Below are 18,825 nucleotides of genomic sequence, written 5' to 3' on the forward strand. Positions count from 1 at the left end.
GTGCCTGGGGAGTTCTCGAGTGCAGCTCTCAGCGCCCAACCCCAGAGCTGTTGGAGGATTTTCCCCACCCAGCCCTGCCAGGTTCAGGCAGCTGGGGCAGGCAGGAGGCACGCTTGCAGCAGCAGAGGTGAGCTGCATGGGGAAACCTCTCCCTGGGCAGCTGGGAGGGCTTCCTTCTTGAGGGAACTGGGCATGTCTTCCACTCCTTGTCAGGTCAGACAACAGTTGTGCTCTCAGATCTTGTTATGATGCAGACATCTAGGTGATGATTTTTTCACACCCTTGTGCTGTGAAACTTAAGAGCAACATTTATCAGGTCAATAGGAAAAAACAGGAAAAAAATGGCATGAAAGCAAGGTGCTTCTAAAAGAAAGAGTAAATTAAGTACAAATAGGAGATAAAAATAAGGTTTTCATGGCATTTCATCTAGAAGCTAAAAGAGCTGGGAAGTACTTAAATCAGACATGTAACTTATAGCTATCACTCTTAGTCATAGATAGCCATCGCTTCTCAATATTTGTTACATTCTCTATTTTAAAGTCTTAGTAAATCATGGCAAGACATTTTACTATCCCAGGCATCTTAACTGTTTGTCTATAATCTAAAGTAATGACAAACAAACCAGACTTCAAAAAGAGTTTCAGCTTTCAGAAGAGTCTACAAGGGATAATTCCAGGAAAGAAAAATTCAAATCACTCAAATAAATGGGTACTTTCTCCACTGATATAGTTCAGTATTTTGCCATCAGGGTTGGCAGAGGAAGAAGAATGTATGAAGGAAGAGGATTTGACAAATTTGGGAGCCAGACCTGACCAGGGGAAGATTTTGATTAGTTACATAAAGAAAGTAAACTGCTGTATACTTCTCATTCTTTCTAGCTCTGTTCCTTGGGTTTCCCAAAATGTCACTTATCTCACACATTGTGTGACAAAATGTCACACACCAACACATTTTTATGGGTAGGTATTTGCTGTTTGGATTATGGAGTGAATATGCCTTGTTAAGAAAGGAACATTTGCATTGCAGACAAAAATGTAAACATTAAAAGCCAGTTTACAGCTCAGCAGAAGAGTCTGTAGTTATCCAGTTGTACTGGCAGGGTCTAAGGCTGTATGTGAATTAAATATGGATAGTGTTTATTCCTGTTAGTAAGTTGGCTGACAGGCAATGTACTACAAATATAATCCTAGAACCAGTTTTTAATGTCAGACTATACGGGTATGATTTAATATCACATAAATAAATCACACTGGTAATAACTTTTTTTTTTCATATTACAAAGTCTATTAAAATAGATTTGAAGTGTGAAGTACCTCAATTTTGTGCTTAGCAGTGAACCTAAAAGAACTACATCTGTTAAATTATAGAGCTGAAATTTTGTTTGCTGTGTTAATGTTTAATAGTAACTTGACCATGAAGCTAATTTTCAAAGTCACAGTGCTCCATAATATGTCATTAGAATCACTGAACCGTAAACTATAAAATAATTTAGGCCAGAAGGGACCTCCAGAGATCTTGTATTTCAACCTCCTGCTCAAAGCAGGACTAATCAAATTAGATTTCTTGTCCTGTAGAGCACTTGTCTCTACTTCTTCAGTACAGTGTTGACACCTTCAAGGATGGAGGCTCAACAGACTCAATGCAAACTATTCTAGTATTTTCTCACTAACATGGTAAAAAAAAAAAAAAACCAAACTAAAACCAAACCAAACAAAATCCAACCCCCTAAACAAACAAACAAAGAACCAAAACTAAAACCAATAAAAAAGAAAAAAAAAGAAAGAAAAAAAACACAAACCAAAAAAAAACCCCAAAAACCAAACAAACCAAAGCTTTGTGTGTCCTGAGTCTTTTCTTCTCCAGGCTAGACAAGAAACTCTGTTCTCTCAGCCTTTTTTAATATGCCAAGTGTTCCAACCCTCTTACTGTCTCGGTGGCCTTCTACCAAACCTGACTCTAGTATGAGACAATCTACAGCAGAAAGTATTTCAAAATGTTGTCATTCTAATAAATAAATAGTTCTTATATCACTTAACAGATAAACAGCCCTGGAATGAACATCAGATGTAACTTTCTGTCCCATTAAGAAATCTGGCCACTAGAAACTAGGCTACTGGACTACAGGGATTGAAGAAGGCTCACTGCTCTGCATGTATTCCTGGAAAGTCTCAGCTCAACGAATGCACAACTGGCACCCAGCTCCCCTGAGCTCCAAGTCACTTCCTTTCAGCAAAATAAAGGTATCAGTGCAGGATTCACTGGTGCCTCTTAAAGGTATCCCCCAAAGTTGCATTACCACCATGGTTTGTTTTTTTACTTATTTCTCTAATATTATCATTGCTGAGACTAGTACTATGAGGCTCTGCCAGCATGATAAGTGGGGTGAAGACTATGTTGGGACTTGTGAGTGTGGGTGTGGAACAGAAGATGAATACTGACACATCATCAGAGCTTTTAACAGATACGAGATAGTCTGAGCAGGGTTTTGAAGCAAAATTAAGCAATATTTCCTCGAGAAAAGATGCATCCTAGAGGGGCATAAGGATCCAGAAAAATAAAATGTATTTTACTGATGGGTAGAATTACCATTGTTACATTATGGCAAGCTGTCTAGCAATAGAAGGATATGCAAGTATAGAATGAATTAAGGATAATTATAAAGTGATTGCACAGCAGGTGGATGTTCTTAAAAAGAAAAAACCCATGATGAGCACAGCAGTAACCTGATATGCCACTGTTCTGCATTTTGATTAACCACTCAACACCTGAAATGTGAAGTTGCAAATGTTGATATAACTATGCCTTTATAAGTTAATAGCTGTAGAGGTGAAAGTGAATATACAACATGCAGCAAATAAAGAACTAGGCTGTGAGGCTTAAAAACTAATGTAAGTCATCTAATGACTATAGGTACACAATACATCTTATTTCAGTAAGAAAATAATATTCACCTTGTTACTTCTGCATTCAAAATCATTACTTTGACTTCCCAGAATTCTGCTCCACTGTGTCAGTGGGTTTCTTTACTTTAGCCTCAGAGTTTTCCTCAAACAGTTGTCTCAGAAAAATATTAAAATCTTTGCAATAGTATTCAGTTTCCACCAACTGACCATCAGAAGCAGAAAGCGAAAGTCAGGCAGATAATATAATTTTGAATGCTCCAGGGAGGAGTAAATATTGTTTAAAAAGTATTTTGTACAGTATTTTTATGCAGAGTACCACTTGACAAATGTCCAGCTGTCATGAATGAGGTGCACTTCTTTCTGTTAACTATAAGGCAAGTATATTAAGTCAATCATCAAAGCCCAGGGCTAATTAAGGCAAAAGAAAAATAGTTCCCCTTGACATTAAGAGTAAAATTGTACAAGTTGATGTACAGATTTGCTCAACTAGACACACTTGTTTTCCCTGCATGTCAATAGTTATCTGTGCTATTATAATACCTCTCTGTAATTTAGGAAGATTACTAAGACCAAATCCAGCCAGTACATCTTTGGAAATTAAGAAATACATTCTAAAGTAATTTTCTTACAGCTTTCTTAAGGTTATTGAAATTTCAACAGACACAGTCAGCAAGCAATGTTTGCTTAGTTTACAACTGAAAAATGAAACTGTCATCTTGGACATCTGAGTACCTCTTTTTTTCAATTTTTTTGGTGCTCATATACTTGATTTTACCAATCCTTCCCTAAAAGGGCTTGTACATATTTACATCTCCACAACTGTGGCCTAAAGGAATCTTGCACTCCTGATTTTGCACAATTTTGCTGACCATTAGCAGCATTAACCATGGTCTCAGGTTTGGCATTGTCCAGACCCGTTCCTTTTAGCTTTTCTTCTAAGTCCAACTAAGAGAGGAAAAATCTGTGAGAAAAAAATATTTTTAAAGCATTTTGGTCATATTCTTTAAAGTAACAGAGAAGACTAGCTATTTCTGATTTTCCTGGAAAAGGAGGTTAAATATTTGAAGACCTGATGTAGACCTGCCTTTCCAAAATCTATCTCAACTTGTGGTGGTTTGACCCTGGCTGGACACCAGGTACTCACTTTATCACTCCCCTCCTCAACTGGCCAGGGGAGAGAAAATGTAATGAAAACCTGTGGGTTGAGATAAGAACAGGCAGAGGTCACTCAGCAATGACTATCTTGGGCAAAATAGCATCGACTTGGGGAAATTATCTTAATTTATTACCGATCAAATCAGAGCAAGGTAATGAGGAGCACACCCTGCCTCATCATGGTCTGCACTAAGGGCTGCAGGGGAATCTCTGCTCCAGCACTGGAGCTCCTCCTCCCCTCCTTCTGCACTGGCCTTAGGCTATTTTTCTCACATGTTCTCATTCTTCCAGCTACAATTGCTGCTATGCAGCCTTTGCCCTGCTTCCTAAATACATTATCCCACAGGCATTATCACTGTCAGTGGTAGGCTTGGCCTTCACCAGTAGTGGGTCTCACTTGGAAGAGGCTGGCATTGTCTCTATCAGACACAGTGGAAGCTTTTAGCAGTTTTTCACAGAAACCACCCCTGTAGTCTCCTCCTACTAAAACCTTGTCATACAAACCCAATACACAAGTCTTGCTATCACCTGGAATCAAAGCAGTTCAACAGCTTTTACTTAATGATGAGAGAATTTCCAAGACAGGGGTACTCAGGCATCTGAATATCAGTGGGCTTACAGCAAACCAGATCTGTCTTTTAACTCATTTAAATGGAAATATGACTGCTTTCTGTTTAAAAATGAACCCATAGCTGAAGCATAACACAGCAGCACATTAAACATTTCAGAAGCTGGAAAAAACTTATGAACATCAAAAATATTTTAATTCTATCAAATCCTGTGAATGACCATGTTCATCTTCTGAACGCTGAGTAAAATCACGACACCACAAGCAGAGTGAGACGTTCAGTATAATCAGTATGAAAGAAGTACAAAAAGAATTACTGATAAACCTAAGAAAGTTTTGAGGGTGCCAAACAAACCATAAAGTTATGCTGCAAGCAATAAACAACTTTCATTTCAATTGCTGGTATACTTGAAACATTTGTGTAAGATTTTGAAGGATCAGACTAAGTTCAGAATTTAAAATAGAAGGTTGCACAGAAAAGAAGTTAGGTTTTAACTGATACAGGCGTCCATGAAGAAACCATACCCTTCTTGTTCTGGTCTGATAATCAGTAACAGCCCTGCTTGTCAGGTACACAGGAGAAGTGTGCATCGCTGCTTCCACTTCAATGAGCCAGTCTTGTGCATCTCCTCAGGTGCCTAGTCCTTTGCCTAAGCTAGCTTCAAGTTAATTTCCAAGTTAGTTATAAAGAGACATACTTCTGCCTACTTAATACCTTGTGAATGTCGTGCCTTGTTTATTTACTAAAGAGTATTAACAACAAAGCCAAATATAATGAACTTCATAACTATAAAATGTTATTCCAAGAGGGTCATACTGGTTTAAAGACAGAATGCTTCAGTGATGATCTAGGAGTCTGTATTTATTTTACACATTTCTAATAGATTGTCTGTAACTTTCCTTTGTGGTACAGTATACGAAGACAGTTTTTATTTTGTTAGTGGTAACAAATTAACATAGTAAAAGGGAAACTTTTTTATTATTGTTATTATATTTTAACATCAGGTGAATATCATCCATGAAAACATTCTCCTGTTTTCCTCCATTTTGTAGGGCAAATACCAGTCTTTCAATTGAATCTGTACTGTGTGAGGATTATTAGCTTCAGTCAAAATTTCCAGGAGTTCATAATTCAGTTAAAAACGAGATCTGTTTTGTAAATTACAATAATAATAAAACTCAGATGAAACACTAAGAACATTCTCATACTACTTAAAAATACTGCATTTGGAATACATTTTGAAATGTAATTGTATGAAGTTTAAGTATTAAGTAAGTGCATCTACTGGTATGTCATGCTGTTGTTTTATACCAGGCGGAATACGAGCATGGAGAGCATTTGGTAGATGATTAAATGCTGTCATTATCTTCTTCCAAGACTTATTCACGTGTAAGAACATTTTTGCCTTACCAAGAAGATGCATTTGAATATCAGGAGCATTAAAAATACTTTCCAAGCAGAGGAAATTTTTCTGACATCTCTACCACTCTTCCTAAAGAAGTGGAAAAAAAAGGAGAAAAAATCCTGGCAATTATTGCCCAGACTTAAGTCTTACAAACAAGAAAACTGAAAACAGAACCCAACTTGTGTGTTTCCATTGAGCATAAGTTCTAATATTTCTGACAGCTATATAGCTAGTACCAGTGGGAGAGTTTGTAGGTTAAAAAAAGTTATTTCCGTTCAATATTTCTTCTGCCACTGTTATTTCCAATTGCAGCAAAAGGTGTTGCAAAATTCAGTTTCACAAAATTGTTTCATTATTCCAAACACAAAGTATTTGCTTGCTGTCCTGTTTGAGGTATTTCCTTGCAGAGCAGAATATTTATCTACCTCCAGATGTCTCACCACCTGCTATAAATGTCATGCATTCAAACCACTTACTTTCCAGGAATCCTACATTTATGAAGCATCTGTATCAGGAAGTATTTATGTCTTCATAGTACAAAGTGTTTCATACAATTCAGATCTCAACCATTTGTGTGTGAAGACACTGTATACTTAAAACACTTCATTCTGTATCTAAGCAGGCAAACCTACCTATCAATTCCAGCATCTGGAAAGACAACTGCACACTATTTCCATGCCTCTACAATCAGCACAATATAACAACATTCCACAACCATTTGCTTGCCAGGCAAGGAACCTTCTTAAGATAAAATCTAACCATAAATAATCCCATAATTGTTTCATATCAAGGCAATGACATGTTTTAAATGATTATTTATTTCCCCAGATGAATGGATTTCTTATGACATAGAGCCTAGCTGTAAAACAGTATCAGAGATACTCTCTTCTCTGAAGAGGTGCTCTCTTTTCAGCTGTTTAAATCCAATTGGTTTAATGAACTAAGATGAGCTACACAGCACAAAACATTCCTTATTTTCTTTTCTTTGCAGTTTGCAACTCACCAGTGACAGAAAAATTAAAATAGAATTGTTTCTGCCATTCATTTACATGTGTTTTAGAGGACCCATCTATCTTGAGGAGGCTAGAGTTGCTATTTTAATAGTGCTGTCATCAAAAGTAACCTTAATGAAACAGTAAACAGTTCTCAATTTTGTGCCAAGATCCTCAGCCTTTATTAGGAATCAACAAGAATGAGAAATAGCAGATCTGTTTCCAGGCCTTTGAATGACTGCCCAGAGGGAAGGAAGTGCCTCCAGGTGGTCTGTGTCAGGGTTGGTCTGCACAGGGCCAAACTCAGATCTGAGTCAGCACACTCCTGCTTGCTCTTAGTGCCAATGTGTTTCTGTTTCTGAGAAAAATATCATACTGCAATAAGCACCATAACTGTTTATGAAACTGTGGGACAACTATGAAAATAAGTTTTGCCTTAAGAAAATATTTCGTCATCATAGGGTTATGAAGAATCCTATGCATTTAAATTTTGTATATGACGTTTTTCATCTAAGAAAATTTTTACTAACATGTTGTTACTGGGTTATGATACTGTATTATAATTACTGCTATTACTTTCATCTGTCCCACTCTAACATTTTTATGTTAAAGCATTTGCATTTACTTGACTATTGTCTGTAGCACCAAAGATAAATAGTGGTGAGGATGAACAATAAATTCAGTTGCCTTTCAAGAGAATGTTCCACCTAATTGGTAAAGTTACAGAATCTCTAAATCTAGTTATAATATTGAAATATTTAGGTTTAAAAAATTAGATAAGTAACAAAATCTTTTGATAAGTGAAACACTCCCTTTATCTAAACTGACACTCAAAAGATTGCTATTTTTTTTAATTTTCTTTTGTAAGGGTACACAGTAGAAAATTGCAACTACTTTTGTTCTCTTTAACTGAGTAACTACTACATTGTTTTCTCATTTGTAAAGCAAAGAAATTGCTTTATGAAAGCAAAGAAGGTTGCATATGAGCATGGCAGTGTGAGATTGAGCCATCCATCTGCCTGCACCTCTGAAGTGCAGGCTGCATGTGAGGGATGGTGCAGAAATAACTGATGGGTGCTACTGGAGGGAGTGGAGTGGAATCTGCCCGTGGTGGCTGCAGCCATAGACCTGGGAGCAGTGGGGTTCTGGGCCCCCTTGAGTACAGACAGCCCTACCTTCCCCTGGCAGGGTCAGCCACAGTGTACCTTTGAGGGCCTAGGACAAAACACGTATCTAGTGGAGACCACTTGCTGGTGACAGAATACCAGTATTTCCTACAAAAATTGAATTAACACATTAAACCAATAAGAAAGCAACTCCATTTTGTGGAAGGTATTCATCAAGAACAGCTGTATTTTGGGGTTTCTTTTCTTTCACCTTGTTACCAGACTTCTGTTGTTGCTATTGTGGGCCTATCAGAAGTGTGCCGAAGATGGCATTTGTGTGTCCATATACTACAGCCTTGTCTTTTGCTTTGAGATGGAGGAAAATGTTTAGTCCCACACCTGGAAGGCAGAACCTCTCTGGACCTCAAAGCTCTGAAATTCAGAGGACCTAGACAAGGCACACCAAACAAGAAGACAACATTGGACAGGAGGACATGCACTGTGTAGATATGTTTTGCCTGTAAATTGTCAGCTATTGAGGGCTTGAGCATTTCTGACAGTGCACATAGATTTGTCACTTAAACAGTCTGTGTTTGAAATGATGCATGACATACAGAATCAAGATTTAGCATATGATTCCACTCGGTGAATGATATAAAAAACAAAGGGTGATATAAAACCCCAGTAGTAGAGCAGTAAAATCAAAGAAACACAGCTGGCATTTTTTGTCAGCACATCAGGAAGAAAATGGTTTATCTTCAAGAAAGCAGCAGGGTTGGGAGCGGAAGTGACTTTCTCTCACAGGGGAGAGGCAGCAGTAGCCTGGGGTCTCCTAAAGTAAGGTGATGATTATACAGTGTACATATGTATAATGCTTCCTTGTTGTCAGGATGGAATTCAGACACGTGGTATAATTTTCTCTGAGTGATTGTCCTGGCTTCAGCTGGGACAGATTTAAGTTTTTTCCTAGTAGTTTACACTGCTGCGAGTGGGAGGGGGGAGTTAGCAAGCGTTTGCATGGTCATTATTTGCCAGCTGGGATTAAACTATGAAAGAGATGATAAAAGCACTTTGAAGTATTTGCGGATGGGTAAGATTTCAAGGTATCCCTCACAAGAAGAGGAACAGGGGGCTGGCCAGGATGTACGGAGTTGGCTGCCAAGACTATACGCTGGCCCCGGAATGTCCCACAAATACGTGATACTCTGGGAACCTGAATATTCTGGGATAGATTTCCCACCTTTAATAGAGGTGATGTCTCTAATGGTTTTAGTCTCTATGTGTACTTTTCACCACGTGATTTTATCACTTCCATCCAAGCACTTAGATGCACTTTTATACAGAACATAAGTGTTATACATTTACATTACATGGCATACATGTAACATCCCCATGTGGGAAGGAAGAAGCCCTAGGTCCCTTCTTAAGAAAAGGGACAACAAGGCACAAATAGAGCAAAACTACTCATCCAAAACAGTTAAAAGATGTGTGCCCAAGCAAGAATCTGAACAAAGTACTCCAATTTCCTGTTTCAGTGCTTTAACCATATACATGTGCTTGTCCCAAAGAGAACATGACAAAAAGAACAACAGACGTTGCACCAAGATGCATTATACAATATAGAAAACAGTAAGGATATTTTGGAGGCTTTGTAAAAACTTTGGCATATCTTCATATATTTCCATCCTGGGTAGCACTGCTTCCCACAGAGGTAACAAAAACCAGAGAAGATGTTTTAAGAAGACAGTTAAGAATTTCCTTCCAAAATCACCATTCAAATGAACCAGACAGGTCTGAAGAGTGGCGAGAAAAAGAAGAATTAAAAACTGCCAGATAAACTGAGGCAGAGATATATTTGTACTGGTGGCTGAAATAATTCTGGAATAAGATGCCCATAGCTTGTACCCAGGTTAGCTGTTCCAAAGCCCCCAAGAAAGCTTTGCTTCGTTATGCATGATGAGTATCAGCTTCTAAAGCACATGGGCAATATCTGGTGTTAGCTGAGGGATACTGCATACTCCAGTAGCTTTGTGAAAGGCCAAACATCACCATAATCAATGACTGTAAAATAGTTTATGTGAAAAAAAGATCTTCTTACCTTGGCAAAGATGACATATCCCAGATATGAGGCAGGAATTACCACAAAAGGCACACATCATGTATTTGCTTGCTCTTTCTTAATGCCTGAATGCTATTAGTAGTCAGTGCTGTTGGCATTCTGTTCACACTTTATAATAAATGAACAGTCAGGAACCTTGGGAAAGCAGGTTAAAGGAACACAAGTTATGTGTTTTAGATAAAGAGGGGTTTTATCTGCATGAGTAATGCTACGTTGGACTAGCTAAAATGAGTAACACAGTTCCCACCATCATTTAACCTGCAAATCCTAGACAATCTACATGGAGGCATCCATAATTTCTTTCTTCAGTATCAGTCTATGATGATGAAAGTCCAAGAAGCCAGGAATACACTGGCCCTGCCAATCTGGACAGGCCAAACTATATTCACTTGTTTTACATCACAGCTCTAAGCACAATTAGGAGAACATTATCTTTATGCTGCTGTTTGTTTCCAAGAGGAGTGGGGGAGGGAGAAGGCAGCATGTGCTCAGCTGGTATTATTTCCTCAGACAACAACAAAATGTGTTGTTACGGCTTGAAACTAACAGGTACGAAAGTCCAAGTTACACACATATCTACCTCCAGCAGGCATATCCCATACGCTGCTCATGTGGTTGCCTTCAGAACAAAACAGCAACTTTCTGCATGGCAAACATATTGTATGAGGTGCGGGGGAAAATCCATCAGGTTCTTTGACAGGATCAGGACTCACTTGTCCCTGTATCTGCTTTGGGATCCAGCTAGCAGCCACAGTCACAGCAAGACATAGATGGTCTGCAAGCTATGAGCAAGCTACAAGCAGAGACCCTGAGATGCTGTCCTCAGCTTCCTCTTTCACACCACCATTTGGCTCAGTGCAGGGTGCTGGTGGCTACAGCTGTATGAGGAGGTCAGATGAGCTAATAGCTTCAAGTGTCATGTTAGTCATCTTTACAGCATCACCTGCAGTTTGTCCTTCTATTTCCAAAGACAGTAATACAGTTTTGTTTTTTGGTTTTAGCACCATGGACTTGGTTTCATCAAAGGAAGCTTTAAGGTGTGAGTTTGAAATATTCTGCACCCCAGCCTGTGCTCTTGCTGAAGTTGCTAACAACAACAAAAATCACTTGTGTTTTTGTCATTCTGCTTAGAGTGCAGTAGTTATTGTAAGGGTATGTGGAAGGTAAGAGCATCTGTCCCATCAAGGTTATCTGATCAAGGACCTTTTAAGTGCAAACAGGATAATAAATAGAAGAGGAAGTGATAAGCAAGAACCCATAAAGACACAAACCTGGTAGAGAACAGATGAAAGAGACAATGTCAAGGATTAAAAGACTCTAGTTTCTAATTGATGGATGATTGAAAGAAACTTCCAGGCACAGCTTTAGAGATGGCCAGTTGGTCTTTTCAACTGGTAAGAAATAGGGAAAAAAAGAGGAATTTTAGGATTTGAGATATTCAAGTGGGTCTGAGAGGCTATGCAAAATTTACAGAGAAATGTTTAAGGGAAGGAGACTGGTGAGGAACAAAGGGGAACGGAATAGAAAGAAAGTAGTGTACGAGGAGCTGGTTGCATGTAAAACATTGCTGATAAATACCCTTGTCAGACCACATCCTGTGCCTGACCCCTGAAGTTGGTCCTATTTCTTATTAAATCTTTTAACTACAAGGGCAGGGATCTTAGCCACCAGTCACTGGGACAGAAACAGTATATGCCCTCATACCAGTAACTGTGAGGCACTGAGGAGAACAAAGCAGGTGAGAGGCTTATCTCCAGTGGCTGGAGTGGGACTGCAAATCCCAGGCGCATATGCCTGGCACCAGTTGCTGTGGGGCAGAAGAGGGTCTGTATCTTCTGCAAACTTGTGTGCAGGGGTGGGTGTACTTCACTGGCAAACCTCAAGCTGGACCAGCCAGCTAGTAGGAGGTGCTCAGTCTGGGCAGAGGTACCAAGTGGGCAAAGTGTCTGTGTTGGTAACTGAGGGGACCCATGAGTGTGGGGTACCTGTAAGATGAGTATCTGAGTTCTGGATCTGTTAGCTGGCTGAGATGATGAGTAGGAGACCTGTGAAGCATCTGAAAGCATTCAGGATCTGGATGGGGTGGGGGACAAAGGGGTGGGTAATGACAGTACAAGGGGCGGGTTATGCCAGTTCTGTGTACGTTTATTGATTAGGAGGAAGAATGGGGAATACGGGGAAAGAGGGAGTGCAGACAATTTTAATAATGAACTTGCAGTTTTACCAGTTGAAGAGTAAGGTTTTATCTGCTTATGTTTTATGTGAGTCCCCAAAGTACTAAGGCATGAACAATAGGTCTTGAACCAAAGTTGAACTCTAGATGAACCCCACAACTCAACAATGTATATATCTAATATGCATAGCATTAATCACACATGCAATATATTGCCCATCTATTTTAGTATGAATATATTTATACATATTTTTATGCAAATCTATACAACAATGTCAAAGCTTTGTTGTAGTGCTTATTGTGTAATAGTAACCGGCAGAACGACCCTTCTTTATTTAGAGACAGATTGCAAGGCCAAAAAATCAGACATCTGGTCTTGTTCAGAAAATAGAGATACTCTCTTGTTGAGAAATATGTGATTGAAGTTAAAATAGATAGAGATACTCCCTTATTGAGAAATAAGTGATGAAAGCTAAAATAGATGGAGATATTCCCTTGGGCTCCTCCTTAAGACATGGCTAGGCTTTGGGGAGAATCCAACAGGGAGGGCGACACCAGATGTTTCCGCACCTGAAGTTTTGCCAATGTTTATTTAACTATACAAAATCTGGACCCTCTTGCAGTGACTTTGGAGGCCTCACCTACAGGTGGACACACTGCATAGGACCTCCCAGTTCCTAGGACGTGTTCTCCAAATCCTTGCAGCAATTACCTTGACATAGACAGCAAAATAAGCCTACTCTTTTGTTGGTGACTGTGTCCTTTCTGTTGACCCCATCAATTGGTAAAACAGTCTGTTAGGTGGGTGCTGTTGGAGGAAGTGCCTTGTCTGTGGCAGTGTGTGTGACTGACCACATCAGTGTCCTTTGTCCATGCATGTATGTGTATGCATGTGCCTACCTGTCTGTCTTTAGCATACGTGCTCAGCTTCGCTACTGGTTGAACCTGTGAATGGGAAAGCAGCAGCCATGTCCAACTGTCTGGCACAAAGACCTCCAGGTCACTGGAGCAGGGTCCAGCTGCCAAGTAGGAGGAACCCCCAGAATCTGGAGTTGCTAGAGGTGGAGGCCTCTATACTTATAATACTGCTTAACATGGGTCCATGTGTTTCATCTCATGAAATAACAGATCCCTAGATAGGTCTGGCAGGATATGTACAGCAAGACAAAGGTGCCACAGAGACCTCTAATGCATTATGTTTTTCTAAATAACAAAAAGACTGTCGTTAAACACCTCCAGTTCTATAGTGTACTTACTCTGAATTTAAAAATCAGAACCAATGCATCAAGAGTTGCAGTTCCCAAACTGCAAGCATGAAAAAAATTCACAACAAATATGAGTTTTAATGAAATTCAGGAAATCCCAAGTCAGATCTTGAACACATTACTAGAGGAAGTCACTCAGGCTAAACAGGTAACAAATTCAGTAAAGAACTGGGCATTTGAAGAATATTCAGCCTATTACCAGCCACCACTGAAATTTTGGAAGGGTTATTTTTGTCCTTTTTTTAGGCTGTAAACTAATCACTGTACTTTAGTCCATCATTGACACCTGGCTTCATGGGCAAATTATTGTGTACACCTGAATGTTTCCTGGATTAGTGGCTTCAGTTCCTACTGTCTAGGTGCTGATCTGTTGAGACAGAGGTTGTCAGCTCTTCTGTGAACTGCTTTATTTGCCTTTACCTATTTCTCTCCCAGCTATGCAGTTCTTGGTCTAACCACATGCGACGTTTTCAGAATTCTCAAAACAACTGCTTTTTCTCAAATCTGGGTCTTGCCATATGAACTAACTCCAGCATTACGGTTTTACCTCACATGCAGATAATGGACAACTGCACCCACAATAATCAATAAATAAACAGTGTTGTGAATTCAGCTCAGAAGAGGAATTTCATTCTGTTTCAGCTCCACACATCCAGGCAATTCAAGCATCAAGCTTGAAAATGTGGGAGCAAGATCGAAGAGGCTCTCCCATCTGCTAGACCCTTCAGCAAAATACGAATGGATCTGAGGCCATATTTGGTGATTTGTGGTGGTAAAGACTTTGTATTTTCTAGCATCATTATGAATAGGAAGAAACTTCACCAGAGTGACACTGGTCCTAAGTCATCTTCTAGAGAACAAGTTCTTTCATAAAGCACTCGTTTAATGATTATATTCTAAAGCCACTGGTAGTATGAATTTACTGGTGAGCAATATAAAATAAGCTACAGAGGAAGCACACAACACTGCAGAAAAGAAATAGTGGTGCATGGCATTTATAGGAAGCTAACATTCCAGTGTAAGTGTAATGTGGGGAAGACAGCCTGTGTACATGCACATCTCGCAGGAGCCTGGTTATGGGTTGTCTCGTTAGTAACGGAAATGCCTAAATTGTTCTGAATGGGAGGGGGGTTTGCACAGTAGGTAACTGCTTGTACACTTTAAAGCCCCAAGACAGATAGCTGGTTTATGTGGCCTGCTAAGTACAGATGCGGAACTGCTGTACTTCTGCTACACATCTTTTTACCTTTCATGACAGTGTAGGAGCCTGATAGTCAAGATTCTGTTGCTCGTAGAATTTCTGCTCCAATTCTTTTAATAGCATTTGTTAGTTTGATCCCATTAGGTGTAAGTCTATATCCTTGAAGCTACATCAGCAAATAATTACTCAATATGCAACAAAAGTCCAGCACAAAATCTCATGTGCCTTCCACATGGAACTGTGGACAGGCACCCACTTCTGGAAGGTCTCAGGAAAATTCCTTCCCCAGTATCAAACCCTGGGGCAGGCCAATATCTTCAGACTTATAACATTTCACTATGTTCAAATCAGACATACAAAATGCTTTTCCTGGGATGTTTGCAAAAGATAGATAATCACTATAATAAAAGTTGTGACTGTGCAGCAGCACATCTAATTGCAACATGACTTGAAAAGACAGGCTTATTTTCTTATGTTGCTAATTTGAACATAATCAAGACATTTCATTTCCACCATTTCTTTAGAAGGGGCCTCCTCCTTCCACTGAACTCTACTCAAAGGTTTATAAGATTACAATGAATAGTCACTAAATTAATAAGAGGGGCTTTAAAAGATTAGAAGATTCGTTTCTAAAAGGGGGAAGAAGAAGATGAACACTATGTTTTTTTATCTGAAGTATTCAGTGCAGCTTTGTTTCCCTGCTAATCACAGGGTCAGGCTGCTTTGTTTCTATGAGTATGTCTATACTATCTGGTGAAATTCCATAAAGGGAGAACCAGCTTCCAGTCTTCAGGGACACTGGCTCCACCAGCAGCTAATCAGACCAGCCTCAACCCGGCCCACTGTCTAACCACAAGCGATGTTTTCAGAGTTCTCAAAACGACTAAATTTCATGAGCTCAGTTCTCAAGAGGACGTACACCCTTTAGGTACTGCCTAAACCTACACAAACTAATTTGGAGTCAGGGTGGGGGTGCAAAGGAGTAGGGAGAACTGAGAAGATGCACAAATAGTAATATTTATCAGGAAAAAACAGCAAAACACTGTTTCTTTGTTTCTTGTCCTCAGCTGTATAAACTTCTGGTGACTTGATGGGAGGGTGTTAAAATAAACAAAATAAAAGAGATAATGCATAAAAGACCTGTAGTCATTTGTCGCAAACATCAGCAACAGAGCTGTGACAACAAAGTATCTGTCATCCTGGCTATTCAATTACTTATGCATCTACAGATAAATTATATCAAGACACACACAAATGACACTTTAAAATCCAAAGCTTTCACCTTTTGCACTGTAGGACGGAACAAACTTTTCATGGCATTTACAGGATGAAGCAGAGTATAAAGGCAGAAAATAGTGATCAGTGTCAGAAAATCATGATCAGAGCATAACTTTTTTAAAATTAATTTTCATGGCTTATATTTTATTATTTTTGTGACGAAGGGTAAATGACATGTTTTGTCCCCATTTCTAGGTAGCAAGTGATTGGCAAAACACATCTTCTATGGCATATTCCCTGGTTATCCATGTAAGATATTTAAGCCTGATTTCTACACACTGTGTCACAGTGATTTTAACTGCTGATTAAAAAGGGCCTTGACAACCCTATACCAGCTTGCTATCTTACTTATGGAGTAACATGGTTTATGGCTTCAACTCTACTGGGAAGAGAACAGACCAGACACAAAACTACCCTGTGTTTCAAGACTGGGTCTGCTCTTTCAGTGCCTGGCTCTTTTTTCCCCAATTGAAGAGCTCTGTAGAGGGAACAAAAGGAGTGCAGAGAAAAAAGAGAAACAAAGTGCTTAGATTTCTTAATTTCTTTTTATTTACCTGCCTTCTGTAACTCCTTCACTTTTCCCCCCTAATCTCTTAAAAGTATGATTTTGCTGTATGAATGGTTAAAACCAGAAAACAAACCCAACACCCAAACCCTCTTTAGAAAGTTTCAGTGAAAAGAAAGAAATATGAATCACTAAGCAAGTGTTTTTGTTGTTTTTTTTTTTTGTTGGTTTTTTTTTTCGTTGTTTTTTTTTTTTCATTAATCTGTGTTCTTTCATATTACTGCACCTTTAAAATAGCAAAACTCTGCAAGGTCCTTAAGACATATCAGAGGTCAGGGTGAGCACAGTTTATGCGTCCCCTCTCAAATTGTTGTAATTATTGCTTAGGAGGCATGTGGACATTTTTAGACTCTATCAGAACAAGACTTTTTTTTTTTTTTTTTTTTTAAATTTCAGTGATTTTATTTTTCACACCCTAATCTGGAAGGGTTTGGAAGTAAACCAGCACTGGATCATCAGCTCTCTGTGGAGCATTCACAGTTCACAGAAAACCTGTGACAGATAAGACCACATTGCTACATATGAAAGCACACTGAGAGAAATCACGCCTCCTGAAATCCTGCACAAGAAATCTCTATTGCTGACCAAATATCACGTCATAAAATAAATATTCAATGAGTTCAAGAGACCAGCAACAGAAAGGAAAAGCTGTGAAATTGCAGGAGGTAGCTGCTGGAAGGTCAACGAAGCTCAAAATAAATGGTGTCTAACACCCGCTCCATTTCACCAGCAAATAGAAATATAAAGTGCAAGTGCTGACTATCTCAGGACGCAGGAATTTACGAAGAAGCCCTTTTCCCGATGAAAAGGCCTTTTTTCCTACCTATGTACATATAATAATTAAAAAGCAGGTATGTCACAACACAGTAGTCCATTAATCAAGATGAGTCAAGCAACAAATATTCACAAGAATTTACAACACACTGCTGAACACTGGTGATGGTTATAATCCTATATTCTCCAACATCACAATTTAATCCAGAGGGTGTGAGGAATTACATTATCAAACCAGTATATTTTGAAGTGAGTAGGTATTTAATTTCAGCTAATAACTTCACAAATATCAGGCCTCCCAACAGAGAAATAGAAATCCTGACCCAAACAAACCCATGGCCAGAGTCCCAATCACTTCAAAACAGATCTGTTCACTGAGAACATTGGAGACATGATTTATGAAAACAATTCATACAAGGATGGGAACAGCAAAGTGCACAGACTAATTAGGAAGTACAAAGGAAAGGAAAAGGGAGAACAGGATGTTCAGATATAACAAGAAACACTTTGTTACAGCACTTCAAGGATGTGGAGGCGCCTAGGACAGGAGACAACACACAGTTTCAGCCCTTGCACTGAAGAAAGAAGTATCTGCATCTTCGCAGTGAATTCTGAATCAACTCTGTTGCTCATCACTTGCCTGACTGAATCCCAGTTGCGAGGCAGCAAAAGCTAGTGTAGCTGCTTAGGAGGGACAGATAGAGGGACAGTGAAGTCTCCCAGGCACATGATGGGAATGCTTGTTTTCCTGATGCTTTGTGGCCCAGAGAAGGGTGGTACCTGGGCAGACCTTGGGCATCAGGATGAATCCTCTGGCTGTTTCAATGCTGCAAACTTTCCTTGTTCTAGTATTAGGAAGAAACAACTGGACACGAATCTAGCACTCTCCGGTGGTCACTGTAAACAGCTGAGTAGCATGCGCAGCTGCTTTCCATAGCAGTTACAGTTTCAAGACTTCGGTGTCCCAGGGCCAGCCACCAGTGACTGATCTAGAAGTGAAGGGTAGGAACCACTAATTTAGTTCACTGGTATCCAACCAAGCCCCTGAGACCCCCAAAAATACCTTGACAGAATTTGATTACTTTGAAGAAAGACTCCCAGGATGCAGCCTCTGTAGGCATTCAATCCATCAGTTCCAGGACATCTCTATTTCTCTGACACAGTCAGACACTTGGAAACAGGCTGCAAAATTAGCTACACTGCCAGAACTGAATTATCCATAGTGCTTCTTCAGATCTCTGTTATTTGTGAGTGGTTTATAATTACTCTTCCCTCATGTCAACCTAACAAAAACTTTGGTGGCTGTTCGACTCAACTCAG

This window comes from Lathamus discolor, chromosome Z (assembly GCF_037157495.1).
Source record: "Lathamus discolor isolate bLatDis1 chromosome Z, bLatDis1.hap1, whole genome shotgun sequence".
Taxonomy (NCBI): domain Eukaryota; kingdom Metazoa; phylum Chordata; class Aves; order Psittaciformes; family Psittacidae; genus Lathamus; species Lathamus discolor.